The 21,760-nt window shown below is 42.5% G+C and overlaps 1 long non-coding RNA gene across 1 annotated transcript; it reads left to right on the top strand.

Annotated features, from left to right (window-relative positions):
- The first annotated feature begins 13,068 nt into the window (after positions 1-13,068).
- Positions 13,069-21,523, top strand: LOC144588874 (uncharacterized). Its single transcript, XR_013544616.1, has 2 exons — positions 13,069-20,582; positions 20,620-21,523. It is a non-coding gene; the product is annotated as an uncharacterized LOC144588874 (long non-coding RNA).
- The last annotated feature ends 237 nt before the right edge of the window (positions 21,524-21,760 follow it).

Raw genomic sequence — 21,760 nt, 5'->3', positions numbered from 1 at the left:
AAGTGCTAGTCCCCCTCTACTCAGCACTGGTTAGGCCTCACCTTGAATACTGTGTCCAGGTCTGGACACCACACTTCAAGAAGGATGCTAACAAGTTGGAACAAGTTCAGGGAGAGCGACAAGGATGATGATAAGGCTGGAAGCCAAGCCTTATGATGAAAGGCTGAAAGAAATAGGCATGTTTAGCCTTAAGAAAAGAAGACTGAGGGCTGATAAGATAGCATTTTTCAAATATTTGAAAGGCTGTCATACAGAGGAGGAGCAAGATTTGTTCTCGATCCTCCCAGGGTGCAGGACACACAGCAATGGGCTCAAGTTAGATTTCAGTTGAATATCAGGAAAAGCTTCCTAGCTGTTAGGGCAGTATGGCAGTGGAATCAGGGAGTTGGTGAGTGCTCCAACACTGGAGGCATTCAAGAAAAACTTAGATAAGAACCTGGCAGACATGCTTTGATTGTATTCCTGTATTGAGCAGGGGGTTGGACTTCATTGCCTTGTGGGCCCCTTCCAACTTCACTTTTCTATGATTCTATGGTTCTACAGTACTCTCCAGAAATAACTGTGTGTGTGAATGTGAGTCACTAGGACAATACTCCAGGATGACTTCTTCTATGTATGTACTATCAGGAAATAAGTTAATTCATGTACATCTGGAGAGCACACCACATAACAATGAAAGACTGAGACATGGTGCAGTTGCTAAAATTCAGCTAAAGTAATTGGAGTTACTAAAATCCTTTAACTTAGGCCACTCTAATTTTTGAAGAAAGTGGAAGCAAGTAAGTTTAGGAATCTGTCTCCACAACATAATTTTTTATCTATCCTTTAAATTAAAAAGTTGTTATTTTCAGCGCAGGGGGGCCCTGCCCACTTACGAGTCCTTTTGCAAAGCAACTAGAGCTCCCTCCCATAGCTGCTGTCACCTCTTTTGATGGATCCTCATGTTTCCACTACGATGCATTTCCTCCTTCCTCCTCTCTTATTCCCTATAGCTGAAAATAAATGCTAGAATAATTCAGAAATGTCAAAACATTCCATTAGTTGTAACTATGGGGCCTCCTTTACAGGGAACTGTCACCGAATGGCTGAGCATAAGGCTAAAAAAATGAGTATGGTTTGCATGGGAAAGAAAAGAGCAGGATGGGCCAAAGGAGGAGTATGCATCAGATGTGATATGAAGGCCCCCTCTTTGCTTCAGCCTTTCACCACCTCTCCTCAGCAATGGGCAAAAAAAGGCTCAGACTGCTTTCATTTCCATTCTTTTCTTCTAGGTTCCCTGTTCTCTCCATCTAGGGTCGCTACAGTGTTTGCTTGAGCTACAGCTGCTCTTATTTGTAATGTCTGGCAATCAAGGAGATGAGGTATTCCTGACAGTAATATAAAAGAAAGGAAATTATTGTTGGCAACCTTACCTAAATAAAAAGTCCTTTTCCATAAAACTTAAGAAAGGATATTTAGGTGTGACCGTTTTTCTCAGCATCACTGCTGCTTTTAATTTCTTGGCATTAAGATCACAATCAAACACTTGCAAGGGAGTAGTTATGTTTTGCTAAGCAATGCCTATACATTTTCTTCCACCATACAACATAACAAAACAATTTATCTAGCTGCCTTAGGTCAAATATGCTCCTCCCCATCCTAACTGCTCACGACCTGGGGTTCAAATCCCAGGTAGCCGGCTCAAGGTTGACTCAGCCTTCCATCCTTCCGAGGTCGGTAAAATGAGTACCCAGCTTGCTGGGGGGGCAATGTGTAGCCTGTAATTAAAAATTGTAAACCGCCTGGAGAGTGCTTGTAGCGCTATGGGGCGGTATATAAGTCCAATAAATAAATAAACAAATAAATAAATATATTCCAATTCTAGACATGGTATGGAATACCCCGGCTGCTTGGGTCACAGTGCCTTAGAGCAGTGGTTCCCAACCTTAGGCCCCAAAATGTTCTTGGACTAGAATTTACAGAAATCCTGGCCAGAAGAGCTAGTAGTGACGGCTTCTGTGAGTATTTTAAAGTGTACCAATGTGTACTGCAAAATGTCATCTTTATATCCACCAGTAATGTACAGTGGACCCTTGATTTACAGACGGCTTGACTTACAGACTTTTTGAGTTACAGACTTCTCTGGCCGCAAAATTTAGGTTTGACTTGCAGACTGAGATTTGACTTACAGACCAGAAAAAAACCAAAATGGAACAAAAACGGCCTGTTACGGGATTAATCAATTTTCAATGCACTGTAGGTCAATGGAGACTTGACCTACAGACTTTTTGATTTGAGAACCGCCTTCCAATACGGATGAAGTTCTCAAGTCAAGACCCCACTGTACATGGGTTCCCACATTTCAGAAAGAGAGGAATTCCCAAAGCAAGGGAGGCCACTGATTTAAAACAGAAATCATACAATTAACAACGGCAATCAAATTAAACCTACAACATCATACTTCAGCCCGCTGAGAAATGTTATCCAACACTATTAAACTCAGGAAACCCAAACAATTCTGGGAAGTAGTTTCAGGTGTTGTTTTCTTTCAGACTAAAACATTATCAATATCCCCAATCTCATCTCTCACTTGGGAGCAGTAATTCCTTTCACTTACTATGATGATTGTAAAAATGAACCCCAGTTTGATAAGGATACGCTCACAGGAGTATCTGATTGGCCCCCCCGTTTCTATTGCAGTAATCAAGCAATTCTTAGCTAATATAAAATCTGGGAAGGCATCTGGCCCTGATTTGCTGCCTCCTGATATACTCAAAGAGAGAGCGGGTTGGTGGACACCAATCCTGGCTGGACTTTTTACAGCTGTGGACAGGTCTGGGCTGATACCCAAGGGCTAGACCCAGTCCATAATCCTGCTCATACATAAAAAGAGTGACAGAAAGTCTCCAGACAACTATAGACCAATTAGCTTGCTGTCAGCAGTGGGCAAGGTTTATGCCAATCACCTGCTGAACTGCCTTTAATTCCTCAGTGCTAAGACTCCAGGCCACTTTTCTTTATAATATCTTTGCTGTGGCCCATTGTGTGCCGTATGCAGCTCTATGCCTGGAGGCAGGCTTAATCAGATTGGAGACACAAGCGTGGCTGAGACACTTTAAATACTGGCTGAGAAGATGTTTTATGGCCACCAATGACCCCTTAATTAGGGGTGTCTTGTCTGGTTCTTTACATTCTTCCAGTTTAAAACTGTTCAAACAAAAGGTGCAGACCATGGCTATCTCCCTAGACCACCTGGGTGCTCTACCTTTGGCTCAGTCAGATAGACTGCTCAAAGAGAGACTCCTGGATATCGAAAGGCAAGAACTCTTTGCGGCAGCCCACCAAGTATGTTCACTTTTAAATCTGCCATTGACATTATATAGCAATAAATCGGCTGGTTGAACAGCAGGCCTTCACCCTAGCCAGATGTTTTATATGGTAGATTTAATTTGCAACCTCTGGAAACACAGCTGTGCCCTTGTAACTCTGGGTCCATAGAGTCCCTGGAGCATATGCTTCTCTGCTGTGCAATGATGTACAATAATGTAGATTCACTCATCAAACCCGGAATCGATCCATGTTAGTTTTACTGGACGGGTGGAGGAGGCAATCTTGTACAATCTTCTGCTAGGCATGAATAAAACCTACACCAGACAAATGGCCAAATTTATTAGTTTATTAATTCAGCTATGTAGAACTCAATTTTTAAGAAACCTACCTGTCTAATCTTATTTGATGCAATTAATTATTCCCTTCTGTATAAGTAACAGATCATGGATAATGGCTATGTGTTACCTTGAAACTAACTATGCACTGCAATAGTCTGCTTGCATTGAGGCTTTTTGATCTGTTTCATACGGGGTATATGCCCCCCCATTTATCTGAGGACTGTTGTTTGTTTGCTCTACATTTTTATGCCAATAAAGGTTATAATGGTGATGATGAAAGGTATAATTGAATCTCAGATGCAAGTGAATTCTGAGCAATCATAAATTCTATCCCTTCCTCACTCGAATCACAGGGCCATTAATGCACATTTCTTATACCTTATCTTTTACCCCAAGTAAACACAAAAGGTAAGCTCTAATTCCCTCAAAACAAAACAAAAATCTGCTTGCCTAGATTTTCCTTCCCTCAGTTATGAGCCAGTTTGACTAGGCTAGTAAACTCTGTGCACTTTATATAGGACAGCACCACAGATCTGGTATTCGTGGATGCTGATGCTTCCTTTCATCTCTTCCATGCCACTAATAATGTGCCAGCTTGGGAAGTGGGTGCCTCGTAAGTTTGTGAAGTTTACTTGGGGAAGAACTTTAAGTCCAAGCAGGGTGTATCAGGGTGCCCATACATTAGTACAGATGGTGGGACAGATCTATGGTCTGAATTTCCTTGGTTTTTGTAGCGCAGTTTCAACTGTAACTTTTTTATTTAAATGAAATATCTTTTTTGGAAATATATTTTGTAAGTAAGAATAACAAACTGTGTATTCCTAACCATCTACACATCTTGCCAACTACTCCCTTATTATGTCTCTGTGTATAACAGGAATGAAGGAAGGAAGCAAGCAATTGGGGAGGGGGTTGTGGCAACCTGCCCTCATACCCTGCCACTTTCTGGGTGGTGAATTGAACTATAGTCCCCTCAATATTGTGGCACGCTGGTCTTCAGGCCCCAAGGTCCCACCCTAGCTGCAAAGAATATCGAAAATAAACAAGAACAATAGAAGGCAAGTTAATTTTACCCTCCAGTGTATCTGATTGTCCTATCTTTTATACTGTGCATGACCTGATATCTTTTACACAGAGAGTCACCCCTTTGCTCGCACAACTTAAAGAGTTCATGCAGAGCAGCCTCATCTTCCCCATCATGTAAGGTGTCAGATTTTTCACTTGAATAAGAACACCAGAGCCATGTAGCAACTCTGGACTCATTAACACCACAAGCCCTCTTCCCAACAGAGAGAAGCAGCATGAATGGAAGGGAGCAGCGCCAGCCCTAATCCTGAATCATCCCTCATAATGCAGTCCCAGCTCCAACCCAAAGAGACAAAGAAACAGCTTGGGGGGGGGTTGCAATGTGTACAGTATCACATGAACTTCTCCCTCTCCAAATTCACTTTCTTTCTCGCATTCTACCATCATGTTGTTCAGAATCAAGCAAAGTATCATAGTGAGTGCAGGTGTGGGTGGAAGGGAGGGAGGGTGCTAAGGCCATTAATTAGCAAGCATCTTCTCGTTGTTAGAGGCAGCTATGTCTGGTCCCAGGAGCAGTGGCTGGGTCTTTAGCTTCACAGTAGAGAAGAACAGAGTATCCCAGCCACAAGCTGACTATCACCATCTTTTGTGCCAGCAAAGGGACAGGGAGGAGGTTAAAAAAGAGCAATCAAGAGCCTTTTGAAAGCACTTGCAGGAGGAGTGGGGAGTAGCCAGAGCATTACTTGGGTACCAGAAGAGCTGATAAAACGGAAGGCAGATGTGAAGCCGCAGGGAGAGATTTTCCTTCTGACTGACAAGTTGGCTCTTGTCTGGGACACATTTTGTCTGGCACAGGACTGTTCTTTCCATGGTATTTACAAAGATACCAAAATTAAATATGTAAAAAACCCCTCCCAATATACAATTTCTCCAAGGTTAACACCATGTTGTTTAGAATGATAAAATCCTAAGGAGATTATGATGATTTTGTGAGACAGATTTATGAAAACCAAACTGGGCAATGAATAGCAGATGAGATTCAGTGTAGGAAACTTTAAAAAAAACCTGCAAAAAAGCACCCCAAAGCAAAACGCACAATCCTGAGGTCACTTAAACATAGCTTGGTTCTCATTTGGCTCAAAAACACGAACAATGTACAGATTGTGAACAAAGACGTTTCTCTCTGTCCCTGCCTCTCTATCTCTTTTTCTCTCAGAATACAGTACTAGAACTCCTAGTCGTCCCAGGAATGTGACTGGTAAGGAGGCTCAGGAGAAACAAATGGAAGTATATATTCATGAAATGCATAATCGGATTATGGAGGTTACTGGCAGAAGATGTGATAATGGCCACCAAGATAGAGAGGTTTAAAATAAGGATGACACAAATTTGTGTTGGGTAGATTATCCATGATAAATAACAGAAACATCAAAAAGAAGGAACCAGAGGCAGATGACAAAAGCAAACAATAAGAGAAGCCACACATTTAAAATCTTGCCTCTCCAAATAAGGAGAAAAGGAGGCAAACAACAACGGCCACAAGGGATATCTCTGTGTTGCTCTGCTTAGGAGCGTCCCACCAGGATGTTATGAAAAAGCAGTCGGTCCTGGAGGAAAAGAAGGCAGGATTCAGTGTGCTTGTGGTTCTCATGTAGCCTAGCAATTTTTACAGAGTTTGATTCAATGTAAGCCGGCTGGACAGCTCAATGAGCTGTGGTGGAGCCAGAGTTCTGGGGTTCAATTCCCCACTGTGCCTCGTAGGAGCAGAACCAGCCTGCACAGCCTCAGGCAAGCTGCACAGACCCAAACTAGCTCTAGAAAAAGGGAATGGTAGAACTACGTCTGAGTAATCAGTACCTAAGAAACCTTGCAAAGGGTTATCATAAATTGGAATCAATCTTGGACTTGGACTTGGATGCGGCAAACAGTTTCCAGCTAAATAAAGAATATTTCTACCCACCCTTGTTCATTGGACTTTTTCCAGTAGCTTGATATGCACAAACTAGCAGGTGAAACTTTCCACGATGCTGTTGTGACAAACCCAGACCTACTGGGATATGTCACACAGTTACACTAAGCTGCCACCAACCATTCCCTATAAGAAGTCACACAGACCAGGGATGGATTTTCAAACAATAAAAAGAATAAGGTTTATTTAAATACACACACAGGAAAATAAAACAATCAGGTGAATAGGATAAAGTAACGTGGCTTATTCTCACTCATACAAGCATACAGTTTGGTTCACACAGAACCTTACTTGAAGCACAGACCCTGAACCTATCAGTTCTGGCTAACCAACAGACACCTGAACCTATCAGGTTGGTACTCTGACACACAGTAGTACCCTGTCTGACACACAGACTCCCACAACAGCTTCTTCTTCCCAGCTGCTGCTTCGTCACAACCCAGTGTCTCTCAGCATCTCATCAACTCTCCACACACGCTTCACATATTTATACAGTACAGCCCCTCCTCCTGATGTCCCGCCTTCCACTCCCCATAGGATGGAACTTTCCCTCCAAACCCATGACAGACAGGTAACATCAGTGCTGTATGTAACACCTCCCCTCTTTATAAGTTGTTTTGTAGGGGGAAAGCTAAGGTGCTTTTTCCCAAAAAAACAACCTGGGTAAAATACACAACAACAGTTATACATACCATATTATACTTACATACTTACATTCTAAGTTAAACATAGCAAATAGGCATTTAAACATTTACCATATACAGTACATCAATTTACCTTTATTCATACAAACCAAAATCAAAACCAGGTATATTTTACTTTTTGTCAACATTATATACACATAGTCCATGTTCTTTCGCCGTCTTCATTCTTCAGGTCTTCTTGATAAGGCGTCAGCAACACAGTTCACTGACCCTCTGACCACCTTCACTTCAAAGTCATAGTCCTGTAGGTTTAAAGCCCACCTCATAAGTTTGCTATTGTGGGTTTTCATTGTCTTTAACCATTGCAGTGGTGAATGGTCAGTGCACAGAACAAAATGTCTTCCCCAGATGTAAGGCTTGGCCTTCTGGATCGCGTAGACTATGGCCAAACACTCCTTCTCCACGGTTGCCAAATGTCTCTCACCTTTTCGAAGTTTCCTACTCAGGTAGGACACTGGATGCTGGTCACCATTCTCATCCTCCTGGCACAGAACTGCTCCTACGCCGCTGTTAGACGCATCAGTGTAGATGATGAACTCCCGGTCGAAGTCTGGAGCACGCAGGACAGGATAGTTGATTAACGCCTCCTTCAACCTCTGGAACGCCGCCTCACAGTCGCTGGTCCACGGGATGCGGTCATCAGCCGTCTTCCTCGTCAGATCGGTCAGCGGAGCCGCAATCTCGCTAAACCTCGGGATGAACTTTCTGTAGTAGCCCACCAACCCAAGAAATGATTTGACTTTTTTCTTGGTGTTGGGTCTGGGCCAATCACGAACTGCTTCTATTTTGGCCTCCAGGGGTTTTATCATTCCTCCCCCTACCATGTGACCCAAGTATTTTATTTCTGGGCTACCCAGCTGACACTTGCTGGCCTTTACTGTTAGCCCTGCTGCACTTAACCTCTGCAGCACTAACTCCAGGTGTATCAGGTGATCTTCCCAGGTATTACTGAAGATCCCTATGTCGTCAATGTAGGCCACTGTAAAGTCACTGAGCCCTGCCAAGGTCTGGTCCATCAGCCTTTGGAATGTGGCTGGTGCATTTCTGAGACCAAAGCTCAGGACTCGAAACTCATAGAGACCAAAAGGGCTGCAAAAGGCAGTCTTTTCTTGATCCCTGGGATCAATTCTTAATTGCCAATATCCCTTTACCAGGTCCAATGATGAGATGAACCGACAACCCCCTATGGTTTCAATCAGGTTGTCTAGCCTGGGCATTGGGTAGGCATCAGGAGTGGTTACACGGTTTAATTTCCTGTAATCGACACAAAACCTAATGCTCCCATCAGGCTTGTCCACAAGGACTATCGGAGAGGACCAAGGACTAGAAGAGGGGACGATTATGTTCTCCCTCAGCATCTCGTCCAGCTCCTTCCGCACCTTGTCCCTATAGGGTCCCGTTACTCGGTATGGGGATACTGCCTGCGGGGGTGCATCCCCTGTGTGGATCCGATGCATCACTCCCTTCACTATCCCCGGCTTGTTGGAAAACACCTGTTGATATTTACTAAGCAGCATTTTTAGTTCTTGCTGCTGGTCTTGGGTGAGTGCAGGACTGATCTTTACCTCCTCTGGGTTGTATTTTACTTCCCCTCTACCCTCCCAGAAGGGTAATTCCGCTTCCTCACTCTCAGCTGCTTTTATCGCGAATAAAACCCTCTGTTCCCCTCTGTAGTAGGGTTTTAGGGCATTCACATGAACCACCCTCCTTGCTTGGTTCTCCTCCTGCTCTATTAGGTAGTTCAGGTCTGACATCTTGGAAATGACCCTATATGGTCCTGCCCATTTGAGCTGCAGTTTATTCTCTCTGCAGGGCCTAAGCCAAAGCACTTCCTCCCCTGGGTCAAAGTGCCTCTCTCTAGCTTTGTGGTCATACCATGTTTTCTGTCTGACCTTCTGAGCTTGCAGGTTTTCTGCTGCCAGCTCTAGATTTCTCCTTAGGTCATTCATCAAGGTGTCTATGTAAGTCACAACGTCTTGTGGGTCATCCTGGGTGATCTGCTCCCAATTTTGCTTGATCAAATCAAGGGGCCCTTTCACCCTTCTCCCAAATAAAAGTTCAAATGGACTGAACCCGGTACTGGCTTGTGGCACTGATCGATAAGCAAACAAAAGGGATTGCAGCTTCTGGTCCCAATTGTTTGGATTCTCTGCCAAGTAAGCCCTAATCATGCGCATCAGAGTCCCATTGAACTTCTCAGTTAACCCATTACTTTCCGGATGATAGGCAGTGGTTTCCTTGTGCTTAATTCCACAGATTTGCCATAAGCGTTTCATGAGCTTTGATGTGAACGATGCTCCCAAATCTGTGATTATCTCTGAGGCAAATCCCATCCTGGACATATACCCCACCAAAGCATCGGCCACTGTGTTAGTTTCAATGTTAGTCAAGGGTATGGCTTCAGGATATCTTGTGGCATGGTCCACAATTGTTAGAATGAACCTGTTCCCCCTCTTTGTGGCCTTGGGCAAAGGTCCCACAATATCCACCCCTATGCATTTGAACGGAGTGTCAATCACAGGCAAAGGGCACAACTTTGCTTTGGTCCTGTCGCGGTTATTCCCCTGCCTTTGACACACATCACATTGTTTACAGAATTCCCTGATCTGCTTCCCTATGTCAGGCCAGTAGAAATTCTGTGTGATTCTCTGCTGTGTTTTGTTCACTCCTAAGTGCGCAGCAAACATGTCAGAGTGCCCCCTTTGTAAGATCATGGGGCGATACTTTTCAGGTACCACCAGCTGACTTCTGATCCCATCTCCCCCTTTTGAGATATTCCTCAGGGTTTCTCTATATAAAATCCCCTTTTTCTCCAGAAATCTCACTGGGGTTTCCGGTGTTAGCTGGGCGTCAGTCACCTGTTCAAAACACTTTTGGAGAGTGGCGTCTGCCTTTTGCTCCTGTCCAAATCTGCTGTCTGTGGTTAAGGTTTCCACCACAGCTTCTGAACTCCCCTCTGCTTCCGTCTCTGGCTCATCATTACCCCCCTGAACTGTCCCCGTGGTGGCTTGTGAGCGTGTAATCACTAGCACCCGTTTCACATGTTCAGCCAGGTCATTTCCTACGAGCACGGCTGCTGGCAGAGTCGATGAAATCGCTAGCCGCCAATCTCCCCTCCAGCCTTGAAAGTTGACAGGTACCTCTGCTACTGGCAGAGAGATTACCTGCCCCTCAATCCCTGCCACCTTCATGCTCTCATTTGGGATTATAAACTCCCTAGGAATAATATCTGGATGGCACAGGGTTACCTGGGAACAAGTGTCCCGCAGCCCCCTATACTGACGGTCAAGTATTCCTACGTCCACCCCTGCTGTCTCAAACAACTGAGAATCTGTTTTTATCAGCAAGCAGCGCTTTACCTCCATAAGAGGACCATTTTCCTCAGCCTGATCAGCAGAGGTAGCTGTTCCAGACTGAGTAGTCATGGCAACAGGCTCCCTCTGTGACACTGAGCCTTGCTCTTTCTGGACACAGAACACAGCTTTTGGCTTGGTCCCACTAGAATTCTGAGGCACCATTCCTTTTAGCTGCTTTAATTTCTCACACTCTGAGATTAGATGACCCTTTCCCTGACAGAAATAACATTTTCTGGTGTATTTTGATTCTCTCTCATCTTGTTTTGGTTTTCCCTCCAAAATCTGAGGTCTTGGTTTCATGTCTGAGGGCTTCCCTTCACCATGGGCCCCTCCCCCTTGCTGGCTTTTCCCTGGTCCCTGAGAGTACTTGCTGTAGGTTTCTTTGGGTTTACCTACAGATTTCCCCTCACCCAAGGGCTTTCTTATTTGGGAAATAAAATCCGCGATCTCTGCGGCTGCTGCCACAGATTTCGGTTTCCTTTCCCTCACCTGGAATTTCAATTCCCCATGCAGGACTGAATAGAACTGTTCCAGCGCTATCAAATCTTTAAGCTGCTCATAGGTCTCTGTCCCCTCCTGCGACAGCCATTTCTCAAGCAGCCTCACCAATTGGGCCCCCACTTGGGTAAAAGTCTGTTCTGGTTTCTTAGTGAGGGACCTGAATCGTTGTCTCAGCTGCTCTGCATTTATCCCATGTCTGGCAAACACCAGTTTTTTAAACTCTGCAAAATCTTTCATCAGTTCCTCAGGCATCTCGGCATAGACCTCAGCCAGGCTACCACTGATTAAAGATCGCATGATGGTCATCTTCTCAGTTTCCCTCACTGAGAAGTCCACAAACGCTCTTTCCACTAAGGAAAAGAACACCTCAGGACAATCTCCCTTGTGGTACACAGGGAATTTCTTCAGGTCAGCCTTAGACAATTGGCCTCCCTCAGAATCCCTATTATTATTATTGTTCTGGTTCATCATTTCCAATCTCCTTAATTCAAACGCCATCCTTTCTTTTTCCAGAGCAATTTTCTCTCTCTCTCTCTCTAGTTCAAATGCCATTTTCTCTCTCTCTAACCTTTCCTCCATTTCCCTCACCCTCAGTTCATGCTGTTGGGCTAGGAGTATTTTTCTGAGTTCTGGGTTCTGCTCTCCTGTGCTGTCACCTTGCACTGAGCCAAATTCATCCTCAGAACCTTGGTCAATCTGGGGGTCTTTCACTTCACTCATTTCGGCCATCTGGCTTCGAGTCAAGGGCATAATCCCCCCTCAGAACAGGCTGCTTTAAAAAGTCAAGCCTCAAAATAAAACGACCACTTTTTTTCCTCTTGCCTCAGAACCAGCTTTCCTATAGAGATTGCTGCTGTTCTTCAGCACTAAATTGCAACAGTATCGAGTCAGAGCCTACCCCCCTCTGCTGGGCCTCTCAGCTGGCAGGCTAGATCACTGTTACTATGCAGTTTTGCCTCAGCTTTTTCCCGCCAAAACTAGGCTGCCTCAGAGCACCTTAATCTAAGTCTCCCCAGTTGGCACGTTCTTCTACTAGCGCACCTCCCCGTGAGGTACACCTAGAAGATTACCTACGCGCCTCAGACTGTCCCTGACTAGACCCCCCTTGCTCTGGGCACACTTGCCAAGGCTTTGCTGGACCACTGGACAACTGGACCAGTCGTATCCCACACGCTGGACACCAATCAATGTGACAAACCCAGACCTACTGGGATATGTCACACAGTTACACTAAGCTGCCACCAACCATTCCCTATAAGAAGTCACACAGACCAGGGATGGATTTTCAAACAATAAAAAGAATAAGGTTTATTTAAATACACACACAGGAAAATAAAACAATCAGGTGAATAGGATAAAGTAACGTGGCTTATTCTCACTCATACAAGCATACAGTTTGGTTCACACAGAACCTTACTTGAAGCACAGACCCTGAACCTATCAGTTCTGGCTAACCAACAGACACCTGAACCTATCAGGTTGGTACTCTGACACACAGTAGTACCCTGTCTGACACACAGACTCCCACAACAGCTTCTTCTTCCCAGCTGCTGCTTCGTCACAACCCAGTGTCTCTCAGCATCTCATCAACTCTCCACACACGCTTCACATATTTATACAGTACAGCCCCTCCTCCTGATGTCCCGCCTTCCACTCCCCATAGGATGGAACTTTCCCTCCAAACCCATGACAGACAGGTAACATCAGTGCTGTATGTAACAGCTGTCACATGCTAACGTCTGCAGAGCATGTTGTCCTTAGGCGTGATTTGCAAATGAGAGGTAACAATTTGTCAGCCCATTAAAATAATGTCACAGAACTGGTTTTACATTGAATGATATTTTATGTAACAGTCATTCAGTTCATATGGTCTTAAATTATCAGTATCATATTTAAACATCATCATCTTATAGTACTACTTGTAGTATACTACACTCCAAGTGAGTCAACCCTGAACAAGCTTTTTTTAAAGCTTGCACAACCATTCTAACATATAATACCTTCCTTCTCTATATACCAGCCCACTTGAACCAGCTTTTTCTTTGTACCAGTAGTAATCAGCAGCAGTGACTGGTAGGGAGACCCCCTTTTGCGGCTTGTGGCTACTGCTTGTTGGTGAATCAGACAAATCTCCCATCTGGAGGTGCCCTCAAGGCTCTGTGCTTCCTACACACTTTGGCAACACTTAAGAGATCTCATTGTGCCAAATAAGAATCATTGTGAACTAAACCAAATTTAGTATGCAACTGTAACACTCTGAAGCATAATGAACATTTTCCATATTTTTAAAGAAATGAAATTGGCAGAATAAAAATGTCTCAGTTAGAGAGCTGAAAAGGACAGTGTTTACTGGACAAAAGCACAGAACATTATGATGTTAACATGGAATACAATTATAGCACAGGTACTCCCACAGAATCCCAAGTCCTCTGCATCTTTCTGTGAGACAAGTAGGTTTCAAATGAGCCAGCATCTGCTCTCAGTCTACTGCCTTCCTGATAGTTAATCTAGAGATGATACCCCATATCATTCTTAGTCAACAGAAGATGATGATAGTCTTAATAAATCTAGAGAGCACTAGGTTGGTAAGTGCTCGTTTACATTTTTGTGCATAAAATAAGGAAGCTAGATTGCTCTTGGGGCTGGAAACCCACAGGTTCTGCCCCCTTGGATTCCAGGGGCAAGGGAGAGCTTCTGTCTTTGTGTCTTCCCAGAACACTTTCCAGAGATAACAGACTAGATGACATGATTGGAAAAGAGGATGCTGAAATACATGGTCCTTGTATATTGTATTTCCTTCTCTTCCACACACCCCCACCGGAGACACCTGTTCAAATGTGGGCCAGCCCTGTCCAGAACTGAAACCTAGCAACTCATTCCCTTCTCCCATCATCCTTAGCAACAGATCTCTGATATGTTATCTGATATCAGCCGGTTCTTCTTTTCTACTCAAGTTCTTTTCTTCCTTATACAAGAAAACAAAGCAAGTGGCTTACAATCTAGCCAGTAAAGATCAAATTCAGCTTTGTAATATTTAAGACCAATAGAAAGTTTTAATATTACCAAGAACATTTGGCTGCCCAGTAATTTCTTACAGTGCCCCTCTCAGCAATGTTCCATAAGAGTAGCAAATCTCAGTAGATTTTGGCCCATTTCCCAAATATTAAACCAAGGAGCTTTCTTTAAGCATTAAAAAAGGTCCTGAAAAGAGGGGAGAAGATTATATTTTAAAGAAATATATCAGCTGTCACAAAAAAAGTCATCAGTGTCGCTTTGAGTTAATGATTCATATTCATGTATGAAAAGTCTCTGAGTCATTGTACTGGATTTAGTGGGTGGACTGAATTGACTTAACCATGAAGTTCAGGGAGCTGAAAAGACACCAATTCTACATCTATGTAAAGAGTTCCACTTGCATTGAACAGATATTGCTGCCCTCCTGCAAAACAATGTTCAATTCATGTCTGAGACTTGATTCCCCCCCCCCCCCACTATAAAGCCCCACAGAGCAGACAAAACTGCACATGGGAAACTAAACCAATCCAAACATAGAGGCAAGGAATGTCAATATTCCATCAGGGTTGTAACCCAAATTTCCCTCAGTTTCCACCTACCTGCTGGAATGTGTGCATATGTACATCCAAGTCTTTTCTTGTATTTCATAGAATCATAGAATAATGGAGTTGGAAGGGGCCTATAAGGCCACCGAGTCCAACCCCCTGCTCAGTGATGGAAACTAAATCAAAATAGATCTGACAGATGGTTGTCCAATTTTCTCCTCAATATTTCCTGCATTGAAGTGCTCACCATCTCTCAAGGTAATTGGTTCCATTGTCAAACAAGACATTTTTCATGGTTTATGTCACTAAAAATCCCTCCCCACCTCACCCCATCTTACAGCACCAGATGAATGTCATTCTATTTCTTTATTTTTAAGAAAGCATCTAAATTATGCCCAGACTTAATAATAGCAAATCAAAAAGTAACACATTTGTCAATGGTTTTATAATGTACTATTCTCAAACTATTGAACTTTCTGTACTCTTAAGCTTCATGTAGCTTTCTACCATTATTACTACAGCAAATAATTGAGCTGTATCTTGTATTCTGGTGTGTAATAAACAAACTCCGACCATCAATGAACTGATTTTCCCATGTTCTTCCTTTTTAAAAATATGCTAGTAATATTGGTTTGACTATATAACCCATGCTTCAAACTCCAAAAAGCCGCTCAGTTCAAGAGAGGCTTAACGGATTTTAATGTGAATCAATAGCTAAATATACTGTTGATAAATGAACCATCTTTCTGATGTTTTCTGACACAATTCCTGATTTAATGTAACAAAACTGTATCATCATTAGCAATGCATCTTTTGAAATATTTTCAGTATCTCCTAAAATATCACTCCGGTTAACAAAAGAACAACAATTACATGCCATCAGTTCCGACTTATGGAGAAACTTTCCAGGTACAGTACTCAGAAGTGGTTTACCATTCCCCTCTTCTAGGAGAGTCTGGGACAGTGCAAGGCTACACAGGGTCACTGCTCTCCTGGGAGTAAAGTGGAGAATCAAAGTCACAATCTCTGGCTGACAACTCCCTGAGCTATTCACCCAGCTATTTTTTTTTACGAACAAAAAAGGTGTAACACATGTCTACCCTGTAGACTTCACATCTCCATCCCTATGTAGATTTTTTTAAATCCATAATGGCATTAAGTGCCACTGAAAAGGACTTTTAAAAAATACCTTCTGTAAGATTCATACAGACATTTTGTTGTGACCTTTGCTTTCAAATCTCTTTCCATGTCTATTGTGATATCATCTTCATTTTAACCCTGTTCCCTTTCCTATTGATAAAACAGCTCCAATTTACCAATTATATCATAAAGTTGTCTTAGATTTTTCCCCCAAATACACTTTACTGATTATCATTTCAAATTATATATGATTCATTAGAGCAATCCATCTTTTTCTTAATAATTTACTGATCAAATACACAGCTTGCTTAAACTAGAACAGGCTGCCTTCACACTATCATCTATTATTGTTTCTCCTATTTCAACAAGCCTTTTTTCTATCTTACTAAGTTATTCTTGATCTCTTTATTATCATTTCTCATACAAGGGTTTGATTGAACGATATCAGGGTCAACAGTAGTCCAATGCCAAGGAGTGTGTACATCCAAATATTGCATGTTCCAGAAATAAACGCTTTTTAGTTCTAAAATAAAATCCAAGATGGGATAACATGGTTGCATCATCATCTTTTTATAACAGGAAAAGTATTCTTTCATTATGAGATACAGTACTAGGAAGTTTTACCTGTGATTCTCAATGTTTTTCTCTTTTCATAAAATATCTAACATCAATTTTTGCCAGTTAATTATTGGTAGCTTTATTTGATTGGGATAATTATGATGGAATATTTAGAATCAAAATAAAATCTGAGGTAGCACATCCATTTTTAGTGCCATGTTATCACCCCAACAGCTTTTGACTTAAGATTTAATTTAATTTAAGACTAAATTAAGAGATGCTAAATTAAAATTCAGAAGAGGGGGGGGGACCCAAGAGCGCTGGGAAAGATTGAAGGCAGGAGGAAAAGAAGATGACCAAGTATGAAATGGATCAACTCTTTAAAAGAAGCCACAGGCTTGAGTTTGCTAGAGCTGAGCAGGGCTGTTGAGGACAGGACATTTTGGAGACCATTCATTCATAGGGGCTCTGTAAGTCAGAGATGGCTTGACAGCACATAACAAAAAAAAACAAATTAAGACTAGTGCATATTTTGTAAAGTCTCGCACTTTTTATTATGATCAAAGTTCCCTGACCTTGGACTCAAACTCCTCCGAGTTGTGAATGTGGTGGTCCGAGTGTCCAACCAATGGCGCTAATATGGTGGCCAGGTATTTAGCAATGTTGTATATTGTCGAGTTTATGCGGCTGACAATGGGTCTGAGGGGAGCTCCTCCCTTGTGTATCTTGGGAAGTCCATAAAGGCAGGTGGGGGGGCCTCTCCAGGATACAACAGGTGATAGATTACCCTGTTGATGGCATGGTCCTTTTCCAAGTGTTGCAAGCATTCTGTTGCTTTTCTCCTGTAAATGTTGGTGGGATCCCTCTTCAGTTTCAGGCTCAGAACTTTGGTGGCTGCAAACTGCATCATCCAGTACCTTCTAAAACCTCTCTGGTGATACAGCATTACTACAAGCATCTCTCAGATGTTTATCACTTTAACTGTCAGGACTTGTCTCAAATACTCCTAAGATCTGCAGCATGGTGATGGTGTCCCCCCTCCTCGCTCCCGAACCAAAGTTACCATCAGCCAGGGTTCTTTTAGGAGAAGAATGAACACTGATTAAGGCTGAAGGACAGTGTGGCGGACAGCCCACATGTCACTCCTGTCAGTCATTTTAGAGCTCTAGTGCAGGAGCCTATGACAGGACAGGAGGGGCGGAGTCAAGAGAACTGTGTGTGACTGAGAGAGTTAGGGAGAAGACTGTGAAGTGTTTAGACAAGATATTGGACAGTTGGTGTGTTAGAGAATATTAAAGAGTTAAGTACATAGACAGGCAGAGTATACTGAGACCTTGATTAAGGTAAATGAATACAAGCAAGCTTACATGTAATCAAATCCATGTTTATTGAATGAAAGATCATATGATTTTCTTTCTGTGATTTACTTACTGCTCCATAAATAAACCTTGTTATATTTGGCAGCAAGAGTGTGAGATTCATAATTGATATAGTGAGGATAATATCCTCTGGTGGCAGCGAAAAAGGGGAAAAGAACAAGTCATGTCCAAAGGTGAACCTGTGTGGGAGGCAGAACATACAGGGGTCACTGGGGGTGCGTGACAGACAGTTCTCCCTCAGCTAAACCTGCCTAGGATGCAAGGCAAGGCAGTTAGGAAAGTCTGGGCTCTGCAAACAGAATGACTCCCCTGAAGTGCAAGGAAAGGCATACTGTGTGCTGGCCAGAAGATGCCTCATTTGCCACTGGAGGGAGCACAGGGTTGAATATTAGGCTTGCTGCTAGATCTGGCATTGAGATGGAGTTCAGGTAAAAGCTGTCCTTGGCATTCATTAGCCACAGAAGCTATTCAACAGCAATGACACAGATGTTTTCAGCAAGAGGTGAATAAAAGACATTTCTTCAGACAATGCTGTTGCACAGTATAGGGTTATTTGTTAAGAAAAAGTGCAGTTATTAAAACTGGCCCATTTCCTAGATTACAGGCTTCCATTTCACATCCCATTGAGCAGCACAATGCCATCACTAACACATGGCAGAACAAAGGATTGGATACTAGAAAAGTGGCATCTTCCATTAGACAACTTAATTATCTTTTCACTGTTTATCCAAAAATCTTTCTATGTCCAGTTTGCTCCAGCTTCTAGGTCACAGAAAACAAAACTTATTTTCAAATATTTCTTTTTAAAGTCCTTTAGATTTTCATTTCATTTTATTGAAAATGCAGAAACAATTCACCATTAAAAGTTATCCTTAGCATATCTTTAGTTATGTATTAACTCTTAGAAGACCCTACATATGAAACAAAGCTTGAAAATGTATACTGTTTCAAACTGCTTCCTGGCCTTTGGGAGTTTTAACCCAAACAAAGTGATTTTCCAGATCTTCTGTTTATCTTCTGCTTCTGAAATCTGTGTTTAAGTTTAGGTAAAGGTAAAGGTTCCCCTTGACATTTTTAGTCCAGTCGTGTCCAACACTAGGGGGCTCTCCTGTTTTTCAAGCCGTAGAGCCAGCGCTTGTCCGAAGACAGTTTCCATGGTCACGTGGCCAGTGTGACTAGGGAACACAGTTTTACCTTCCCACCAAGGTGGTATCTATTTATCTAATCGCATTTGCATGCTTTCGAACTGCTAGTCTGGCGAGGAGCTGGGACAAAGCGATGGGAGTTCACTCCGTCACGTGGGTTCGATCTTACGACTGCTGGTCTTCTGACCGTGCAGCACAGAGGCTTTTGCAGTTTAGGGCACAGCGCCACCAGGTCCCTGTGTTTAAGTTTAAATATATATAAATTAGACCATACAAATTTTTGCTCTTTTTTCTTTCATACAATGAATTAGAAATCACTGGTGATATCAAGGGTGTGTATAAGATATTATCATGTACATAGTATTGGTGTATTGATTAGAATTCTCAGGTTTTAATCACAGTAACTCTGTGAGTTTAGTTCATTCTTATTTTTAGATAAGAAACTGAAACTTCTACAGTGATGCCTCAACTTATGAACATCCGTGCTTATGACCATTTCGAGTTACAACCAGCTCCAGTCACAAAATTTTGCTTCTACTTGTGATCGGAGCTTCCACTTACAAACAGAAAAAGGCAGGGGGAAAAGGCGGGAAATTCAAATTTCTAACTGTAGGTGGCAATGAGGCTGCTTCTTTGTAGCTCTTTCGCCCCAGCAGTTAGAGTGTGTGTGTCATCATCGTAGGCATAGGAACTGCCTCCTTCTGCTTCGGAGTGAGCATGTGTGTGTTTGCAGGGAGGTAAGGTGCTGTTTTCTGCTTTTTAAAAACTGTTCTGGGCGTTTTTGCAGTGTGGCTTTGAGCTGGGGGTTATGTTTCTGTGCTGTGATGGGTCTTGAGGGGTTTGTGTGGGTTTTTTGTTTTGTTTTTTCTCCCCATTTCTGATGGGGCTTGGGGAATTTGGTTGCTTTTTGGATTTTTTACTTCCTTTTTTGAAACAGAGAGACTGCCTGTTCTGGGTGAATACATTATATTTACTGTACAGGGTTTTTGCAGCTTGGGTTTGGGCTAGGTGGGGGGGTTATGTTTCTGTGCTCTAATGGGTCTTGCAGTGTGGATTTAAAATGTGAAAAGTAGACTGTAATATTAAATTAGAATTAAATGTGAAAATTAGACTGTAATTTTAAAATGTAAAATTTATTTATTTTTGCATTCTGTGACTCCTAGGGTTTGTGTACTGTGACCTCTCTTTTGTTTTAAAATGTGTGGGTTTAAAATGTGACTCCGAAGTCTTTTTGTTTTACAATCAGAACATTTTCTGTGAGGGGCTGCTGTGGTGGCTGGCATGGTGTAAAATGGAGTTTAGACTCCCATGTCTTTTTGTTTTAAAATCAAAACATTTTCTGTGTGGGGCTGCTGTGGCTGGCATGGTGGAAAATGGGCTTTTGACCTCAAAGTCTTTTTGTTTTAAAATCATGGTGTTAAATGGGGTTTAGATGCAAGTCTCCCCCCCCCCCCCGTTGTCTTCTCTGTGTGTGTGTGATCTCTTTTTGTGCTGAGGGGGTCTGTTTGCTGGAACAAGGTGTTGGTGGGTGGGTTTAAAATGTTTTTTTTTTTTGTTTTAAATGGTGTTTGGTTTTAAAATGTGTTTTGTTTAAAAGGTGCTTGGTTTGGTTTAAAATGTGTTTTGTTTAAAAGGTCCTTGGTTTGGTGTTTTAGATTCCAAACTCTCCCCCCATTCTCTTCTCCCTCTCTATCTTCTCTCTTTTTGTGCTTAACAGCACAAACCTTTGTCTGAGGGGTCTGTGTGCCCCAGTGATGACCTTCTTTCTTTTCTCTTTCCCCCATTGTTCCTCCCCTCCCTCTCTCCTTTCCTGCCCTTTTTTAAACCTAAGTCATCTTAGGTTAAAAGAAGAAAAATTCTCCCCCTAGTGGTAGAGGACAGATTAACCACTTTTGTATTCGTTAATGCTTCGGCTTGCAACCGGCACCTCTGCATACAACCAAAAAACAGCCAGAACAGATTAAACAGGTTTCAATACATTTTAATGGGAAATGACGATTCAACTTGCAACCATTTCGATTTACGGCCATCTTCTGGAATGGATTATGGTCGTAAATCATGGCACCACTGTACTTTCAGTCTAAGGAGTGTAAATCTGGTTGCATTGTCACTGGGATGTCCCAACCCTTGGAAAACCAGAGGAATGCATATCAGATATATAATTTTGTCCTTTATCTCGCAACACAATGAACCCTAGTCAACTGATTGCTTTACCCAGTGAATTGTGCCGTGACGTTTAGACAGTTGCAATTACACGGCAAGATATAGATTGTTGTTTCTAATGTTGACCTAGTTTTCATTAATCAAAAATTGCCACTGCTGGGATTGGGACCATTGGAAATAATCTGCCATTGCTTTTTGGTGTTTAAAGGTTTCCTCCTCCACCCCAAGGCTCCAAAGCTCTAGGGAGCCTCAGTCCCTAAAACGGAGTGATCGTGGATAGGAAGTATTTAATGAATTTAAAATAAATTTTTAGCAGTGCAAGCTAATGACCATCATTGCTGCTGCTTAAACTTAACAAGATTTTGGCCATTGGAATGGAAAAATAATGCCTGGCAGTAGGCTAAAAAAAGTTTGCTGTTTATATACTACTCCATAGCACTTAAAGCACTCTCTTGGTGGTTTACATAATTTATTTATGCAGGCTATAAATTGCTCCTTCAGTAAGCTGGGTACTCAATTTACCATCCCTACCTCAGAAGAATGGAAGGCTGAGTGAACCTTGAGCCAGCTACTTGGGATTGAACCCATGTTGTGAACAGAGTTTTAGCTGCA

The sequence above is a fragment of the Pogona vitticeps genome, chromosome 4 (genome assembly GCF_051106095.1).
Source record: "Pogona vitticeps strain Pit_001003342236 chromosome 4, PviZW2.1, whole genome shotgun sequence".
NCBI classification, from domain to species: Eukaryota; Metazoa; Chordata; class Lepidosauria; order Squamata; family Agamidae; genus Pogona; species Pogona vitticeps.
This window is presented reverse-complemented; position numbering and strand designations above follow the sequence as displayed.